This window comes from Pelobates fuscus, chromosome 4, assembly GCF_036172605.1.
Source record: "Pelobates fuscus isolate aPelFus1 chromosome 4, aPelFus1.pri, whole genome shotgun sequence".
Classification (NCBI taxonomy): domain Eukaryota; kingdom Metazoa; phylum Chordata; class Amphibia; order Anura; family Pelobatidae; genus Pelobates; species Pelobates fuscus.
This window is the reverse complement of record NC_086320.1, coordinates 119,791,312-119,799,961: the sequence shown is the minus strand read 5'-3', so window position 1 is coordinate 119,799,961 and position 8,650 is coordinate 119,791,312. Positions and strand designations below refer to the sequence as shown.

Here is an 8,650-nt window from a genome sequence, read left to right as displayed (position 1 = left end):
AAGTACCAATATTTATATAAAATGCTCAGTGCTTTAATAATAACTATTTTTTTTCTGAAGATTTTGTGTGGTGAATGATAAAGGTGTACTGGTTTTATTATTTGTCTTCACAGAACTCTATCCAACCTAAATAAACACAAAAACACACAACCACAAACTGGACTAACCCCTCAAACTACTATTACCACAAAAAAAAGAGTGCCTCAATAAATGAATGTTATCTTCATACATCACCCAGTGGACTTGTTTGATGTATTTTGATTCTAAAATATTAATATGAAAATGTTTGAGCGAAGGGAGCTGGATAACAACATGCACAGGATTCAATAAGTTAAGATGTATTGTATATGTTAATATGTATTGTGCAAGTTTGCAATCGACCATAACTTAAATCTCACTATGTTTTCATTTCTGGGCCTATTTCAGTGTATACTGAATGCCATCGTCAGTGAAAACTTAAATGACCCCTTTCCCTGGTCTCTTTGCGTTTAATATAACCAGGGACCCCATGACAGCTCTGCACACAAGCCATCATATGCGAAAACAATAAAAAAAAACGAGGAATATGAAGCTAAAGTGCCGAGAGAAAAGGGAGGTAACAAGAGGAGGAGGGACTTGCTTGTCTGTCCCCCCTCCTACAAAAAGCCGAGTTGGATAGGTAACGCAGTGACTGCCCCCCTGCAGTAATTTCCCAGTGTCAGGGATCTTGTAACTAGGCAACAGCGCCAGGGCAGCCAGAGATGCTGCGCAGGAGAGATACAGAGCGTTCCATGGCGTTCTAAGCCCATTCTACACTGCAAGTGCACGGCTGCCCGGCTGCCCAGCTCCCCAGGGCACAGGGAGCTTGTCTATCATAGCATTGCACAGAACCGGGAGGAGGTGGGAATTAAATAAAAAAGAAAGAAAATTCACTTCCCAGTATAATGAAGCATGGAGGAGGTATAGAGTCTCCTGGAGTACCGTGGCAGGACAATGGGAGCAGGGCTTGCTGTCTGTGTGACCCTATTGCTGGTGGATATTCAGTGTATAGCAGATGGATTAAGGAAAGCTCCGCTGATCAGATCGCTGGAGATCTGAGGGGGACCCCCGAGCTGACATGTCCTCTTGTCCAGCAAAGTTGCTCCCGATTTGCTCGCGTTGGCCAGCAGCTTTGACTTCCTCCACTCATTCCCGGTGAGTCAATGGTAGGTGGACGTGGGAGATCAATGCACTAAGAAAGGGGGTGAGTTTTATGACCCCCCTCATTGGTGCATCATCCCTTCATCCCTGTCTCCGTTCATATGACCCTCTAGCGTTTGCAACACAAAATATTTATTTTGGCACTGCCATTTTGAGAAAGAAAAAAAAATAATAAAAAAAAAATAATCAGATGCATTAGTTAAAGATGTGATGCTTGGTTCATTTCACTGATAGCTGTATTTTCAGCATCTCCGTCGTCATAATCCTGCTGATTGGTTGTCAGGGATACTTATAGGTTTATACTATCTTTCTAAAAAAAAAAATTGCATTGATCACTCACAATACAATTCAGAATTCTAAAAAGTTCCAATGTAAAACCTACCTGTTCTACAGTCAGATCTAGATCAATATAATTATTGAGTTCAGTTTTTATTTTGTTTTTTAATTATTTTGAATAACAGCAAGTAGTTTTTTTTTAAGTTATTAAGATAAATAATGATTTTAAATCCATGTATACTGATTCCCCATATTAAATGACTGAAAATAGCAAGACATGTAATCTGTATTTTAAGCTTCTGTGCAATATGGTGTCAGAACAGTCATACTTTTATGAAGCCACGAAGTGGAAATATTCACAAAACAAATGTAAAAATGATACCAACAATAATTCCCTGCAGGTGTTAAAATAGCCCATGGTAAGTGCTGCTATTGCCTTTAGTTAGGGATTTCTTTCTTTGACTTGTTAAATGAGTCATTACACAGTGTACACAGTCACATTTTATGACATTTACATTTACTTACACACAATGAATAAAATAACTCTTTAACCCCTTAAGGACCAAACTTCTAGAATAAAAGGAATCATGACATGTCACACATGTCATGTGTCCTTAAGGGGTTAAAAAAAATCCTTTTTTTTAATTCTTCTCATTAACCCTTTGAGATCTAGAGGATTGAGCATAGCTTCAATTTGCCTTTATCCTTATTATGACCTCAAAGGGTTAATGATTTCTTAGAGTATATCAGCCATTGCATAGTGTATATACTCAGCCTGTGTGAGATGGCCCATTATACCTCTTCAGCTAAAATCACAGTGCTAACAGTGAACCAGAGAGCAGTGGTTATTTATAAAAGATCAGCACTGAGCAATTGTTGATTTAAACAGTGACAGGTTTATTCTGGATGTATGCTTGTATTTCAGTTTTATTTGACAACGGTAGTGCATTTTTTACTTTACTGCTGCAGCATAGAGTCTCTCAAAGTATTCTGCTTTGAAATATGACTGCGATTGTTAATGTCACATCTTTCCAATGACATCACAGAGAGCAAACACACATATTTGCCTATAGACGTATATGAAGACTTTTTTTTTTTTTTTTTAGTCCACAATCAATTCACTGTAACCTGTAACTGTTTGAATTGTGTATCTTAATTCAATTATTTTGAGATTAACAATCGGGCGAATGCATTTATTCATATACCAAACCTGGCATTGTGTGATATCACACTATCTGCGAATATTACAATCATTATTCTCTATTTTCTCAGTCTCAGAGCTGCATCACTTCCACCTAGCTAGATTACATTTCATATATTGTCAAAGTAGACAATTGTTCGCAGAAACTATCATTATGCAGTTTCAACATATTTAATCACTTTAACACTTTTTCAATATTTTGAACATCAGTAGGTGCAGGTTTAAAACTGAGCCCTCTATAGAATGTGTAGAATCTTTCACAATGACTGTGTATCAGTGCGCTATAAGATCTAGCAGGGAATGTTTGATAATAACTATGCAGGTTAAGTGTTTTCCAGGTAGGTGGCAATCTGTAAAGAAATCATTTTAAAGCATAGGAGTTCAAGGTGTCATTTCTTTTGCATAATTTAATATTGCATATATTGTAATGAATTTATATCACGCTGGGGATACTGCAAGCGTCATATCTGAAAATGCAAGTCCTGAAATTTTGAGGTTACATAAACCGGTGACTAAACCAAAACTTAAAAATGGAGCTGAGTGGCACATCGGCTGCTGGCCTTTACTGAAGAAAAGGTCACATGTAGAGAGGACGTGTGAACTGAGCAACCTGGTTTAATATCATTTTTAAACTAAAATATCAGCCATACTTCCACACCTGCTCAGTAATTTGCCAATGGCCTTTCTATCACTAGGACATCTGTCATCTTGGAGCAGCATTTCTAAGTCGGAGACACTTGAAAAAGACTTGTCTATCAAAGTAACCAAAATATCATCATTTTTTCCAATGAGCACATGGTGGCTACCATTTTATGCTAAATGCCATTGGCACCTGAAAATTCACAAAGGTGAAGCAACATGGTGCACACATACTACAAGAGAAATACACCAAATTATAAACACATACTATCCTGGAACCTGATTGGTGTACAACATTTCTTTTTTTTTTAGTTGGTAGTCATCAAAATTATACTCATAGTTTGAATGCTGTTTCCTTAGTTTTGCAGAAATGAATTGTGTCTACCTACTTAGACTCGTGATCCTGATTGAAAAATACTTTGGGGAAATAGGTGCCATCTGTTCTCTATTTCAGCTGTGAATGGACCATGTATATTGGTGCTATGCCCAGAACGAGATCTGTAGAGCAGTTCATTAAGCATCGATTTGGAAATAAAAACACTGTAAACTCTTCCTATTCCTAGTAATTATGCAGCACTCATTTGCCTTCCAAAAGGAAGCAGACTTCCAAGATATTTTTTGAAAATTATTAATTAAATATAAAGAACAGATTAGCTTTTAATTCATAATGCTATGTTTTCGGTATGGTAAGAATTAGTATATTGAATAACAAGTTACATATTACTTCCAATATGCTTTCGTACATTACCTTTATATAGATATATATCTCTTGACCGATTGATTGATTGACTGATTGATTGATTAATTGATTTGTGTCACAGTCCCAGGTATAAATTATGTCCACCTTGTATTACTGATGTGCTGGAAGAGGGGCTGGCAGGAAAGAGAGTGAGATATACTCTATGCATGTGTTACTCTCTGCCCTGTGGCTCTGCAAACATGCCAGTAAAGGGAGAGGGACTGCATTTTGTGATGGCAGTTGATGCCTGGGTGTGTGACTCCAATAATTCCCAAGCAGGAGATATGTCCTGGTATGTCGTGGTGTGACCCCCAGGAGATACCCAGATGTGTATGTGTTGGAGTGTATGTCTGTTTGTTGCGTTCGACAGCAGTTGAAATGGTGTTCAAGTTGTTGTAAAGCAAAAATCTATAAAAAAAATATATATTTTAAAAAAAAAAACATTTATATTCACGTAACATAAAAGTTACATAATTTTGAAGTGTGTATTATGGGTAGACAGTGCCAAAACAATGCTCTAGAGTAATCAATAAACCACTCTGCCCTCTGTTTCCTGGTTTATGATATCTCCAGGAATCCTCAATGACAATTTCCCACAATGCTCTGTTCACATATTCACAATGTATTTTGTATGGGATTTGTTTTGCCTCCCTTTCTATATATACATAATACCATACCATAATACTCCCACATATATGCAGTACACACAAATATATTTTTGCACTGTATATATATATATATAGTTAGTATTATTATTAGGATTTAAACAGTATTATTATTAGGATTTATACAGTGCAAAAATATTCCGCAGCAGTTTACAATTATAGAATGGGGATATTTGACAACAAGTAATTGACATATAGAATGTAACAGAGACAAGAGGTGAAGAAGGCCCTGCTCAAACAAGCTTGCAATCTATTAGGAAGGCGTAAAGACACACAGTAGAAATGACAGCATGTCAGAGGGGGGGAGGGGGGGGGGTAGGAATCGATGGATAAGATTCCTGTGTCAAAAAAGGCTGCTAAAAATGGTGTGTGGAACAATCGAACAGTGGAGGGAGAGAAAGTGAGCTACGCTATGGACGCGAAGGAACTGATGACGGCAGTGAAATGTATATGTATACACAAACACACACACACACAAAACTATTTCATATTATCAATATATTGCACCAACCAACAAAATGATGTACTATCTTTTGTTTCTGGTTAAGCACACAACACTTAGGTGCCAGTGTTTTTCCCCTGTTAGTTTGTTTCTAATCTTTGCTTACGTGTTGACATTGATTTTTGGAAGTACCATGTATGCTAAAAGCTAATGTGGGTTACCTCTATTTATTGATTAGGAAACTGATAGACTGGACACAGAATTGGAAGGAAACAATCAACAATAGAGTGGCTTGCTAGACTGCACTCTTTTGGAATATATTTAAGATCAGATAATTGAAATGTATTGTGAGATACTGCGATGTGTTTTGATTGATTTTTCGCTTTCCCATTTCCTTTTCTTGGAGGGATTTTTGCAGGCACTATAGAGAGCAGACAGCTGTCTGTAGCTTTACAACAATGCATTTAACCCAATAAAAGTTGCAGTTCTACCATCAGAATTGCATTTAATGTAACAATACCCACGAACATGTGAACACAGAACGTTTTATTACGTGTAGCAATAATAAAACATTCCAGGTAGCAGAAAATAATTTAAACACAGAACATTTTCTTTTCTTTTCTTTTCTTTTTTTTTTTTTTTAAATTCTTTATTTTTGAGGTGCAGATAAATACACATCCACTCGCCAAGCCCCAACAGCTTGCGACCAGGAAAGCAGTTTACACATTTAGTAAGCAGTGAGGCATTGGTAAAAGAGTAACATGCACATATATATATTTTTAAACGTATAACAGGTTTAGCAACATTCGTATCAGTTTTGTCTTAAGCAATATCCTAGCGTAGATCTGTGTGTGTGGGTAACGACTATATCGTGGTCTAAGCATAGAACAGAGGGAGATGTGAGCTTTGTTCTCTGAGAGGTATCACATTAGTAGTTGTGTGAGATATGAACTAAAAAAAAAAAAAAAAAAGTCGCGTGAGAGCTTCACGTTTTATGTTAAAGGCGAGTATAGTGTCTTAGTGCCAGCTGTGTATGTCTAATGAGTAACACGATAAGAAAGGAGAAAAAAATAAATAAATAAAATAAAATGAGTAACATTAATAAAAGCTTGGATCAATACTAAGCCCGCATTGTACATATAGAAGGTATACAAGACATTCGTGTGATGTCTGAGTTAAGTGTGCTACTCTGCAAGGGCCCATGCCGCTTCAGAATCTGGTACTGTCCCACATTGTTGGGTGGTCCCGCGGTCATGTGTGCCTGTAACCTGTGTATGTCAACCGGTCTTGCCGCCTAAGAGGTGTTGAGAATTGAAAGGTTACGTGCATTGGGGGCCCCACCAGTGTACATGGGTGAATAATAGTTTGTCAAGTAAGGTTTAACAAAAGTATAAAGTTAAAAAGGAAGGGGAGAAACAAAGGAAGTATGGACACAAGTCCAGTGGGTCAGTGTAACATCCAGTTCATGGGGTTTTCCCTGGATATGGTGTTGGGAGCTTCAGTCACAGTTCAAGTTGTTGCTGCTGCGTACTGTTCCGGCGTGCGTTTTTGCGGAACGAAGGGGGTGATCCGGTTTGGGTCCCAGTTGTGGGTGCGTCGGTTCTCCGGTTTGTGTTGGTCGAGGGAGTCCATAGGCAGTCCCAATATGTGCAGCAAGGCCGTGGCCTCCTGGAGTTCTTGAACTTGGTGAGTGGTGTCATTATGGTAGACCTGTAGTGTGTGGGAGGGGCGCCAGCGGTACCTCACGTTGTGTTGTTGGAGGAACGCAGTAAGTGGTCTGAGGGATCTGCGCCAGGCTAATGTATGCCCCGAGAGGTCAGCGTAAAAGGTGAGCGTCATTGTTTCAAACTGATATGGGGTTTTCCCCCTCAGGGCATTAAGCACGGCGGTCTTGTCTGCTCCACTTCTGAACTGGAGCACCAGGTCCCTTGGTTCCGCAGTTGGAGCCTTATTGGATCTTGGGATGCGGAACAGACCTTCCAGCTGCAGTGCCCTAGCTTGTTTCGATGGTAGTAAGGTCTCCCACAGCCGCCTTGTGAAGTGCGGTAGCTCTGCATCCATAACGGTCTCAGCCACCCCCCGCACCTTTAAATTGTTGTGGCGCCTGGTATCCTCCAGCGCTGCAAAGCGGCGTTCGTGCATTAAGTTTTGCGTACGTAGGTCAGCCATCTCCCGTTGGAGTGTTGTTATATGCTGGGTGTTCTGGGTGGTCGTGCCCTCCAGAGTTCCCATGCGGCCCGTGAGGCCCTGTATATCGCTGCGGACCGCTGCCACATCAGCTGAGATATGTTTCTGGAGGTCGGCCAGAAGTTCCTGCAGCACCGCTTTGGTCACCGGTGCGCTGTCAGGTCTGTCTGGGTCATGCTGCAGTCTTGTTGCCCCTTTCGGGGTCTGCTCCTCCATTCCGCCAGAGTAATCATCCGAGTAGTTGGATTCACAGTCCGAGAGGGCGGCCATTTTAGGCCCAGTCATTCCCTGCGCCTGGCGCCACATGTCACCGATCGTCATCCCCGGGCTTGGTTTGTCGGGTCTTTGTTTTTTATTCTTCCTCCCCTTCTTTTCTTTTTAAATATTAGAGAACATTTCATTTTCTAAACTCTCCAATTATATAAATTATATTCGTTTTTAATTAGACATTAATCCCTTTCTCACTTAACCTTGTATTGTGCCAGAGTGATACTAGCAACAATGATTTTCAGTAAAATGAGAATTGTGGGAATTTTAAAGTTAACTCAAAGTGAATATCAAATGCAAAGCTAAATAGCCAAAAACTAGAAAATGGAATTGACTTTGTGAATTATTTAAATCTTGCTATTTTGGCCCAAATTTTCATATTCATTCAGAATTTTTACTTTAGTGAATAACGCTTAAATCAACCACAATGCATGTTTTTGTGTTAACTGGATTCTCTGAACTTTTGCAGGTTCAATCTATCGCATACTTTTTTTGCAGTTCTAGAATTGAATAGCTATGTTATATATATATTAAACAGAATCATATGCATATACACTTATACAAAATGCGACAACAAGGAACCGATATGCAAATTAAGTAACTACAAACAACACAACAAAAGAGTAATGTGTGATTACTTTTATAATTCTGGTAGTTGAAATGGTGTAATTTCAAAGTCTTATTTGGCTATAAAACCTTCATGAAAAAACAACCATCCTGTAGTGCTGCTCAGTAAAATGGTGACTTAGATATAAAAGATAAAGAATATAAAAAAACAAAATGAACTAGTAGGGGAGATTTATCAAAGTGTTCTGAAAAATGCCTGTGAGGTTTCAAAAAATCAGCTTCAATCTATTAAGCTATATAAAAATAACCTCAAAAGTGTCACCTTTCCACATTATATATTCAGACTGATTTTTGCTCCTCCACAACTACATCCCACTAAGTATGTTGCGTTACTTTCACTGTCCACAATATAAGAGGTGTAACAATGTCAGAAGACAGTACTTTAATGGTGCAAAAAACAAATAAAAATGCACAACTATTGTAATATC

General features: G+C 38.7%; 1 protein-coding gene across 2 annotated transcripts in view; it reads left to right on the top strand.

Annotated features, from left to right (window-relative positions):
* Positions 1 to 704: 704 nt before the first annotated feature.
* The window catches only part of TMEM200C (transmembrane protein 200C), a 47,237-nt gene continuing 39,291 nt past the window's right edge, over positions 705 to 8,650 (top strand). Inside the window, exon 1 of one of the 2 annotated variants that reach the window (XM_063450461.1) lies at positions 705 to 1,173. The gene's annotated coding sequence lies outside the window, so the exon portion shown is untranslated. Of the gene's footprint in view, positions 1,185 to 8,650 lie in introns of both variants that reach the window. The other variant, XM_063450462.1, reaches the window with a different exon arrangement.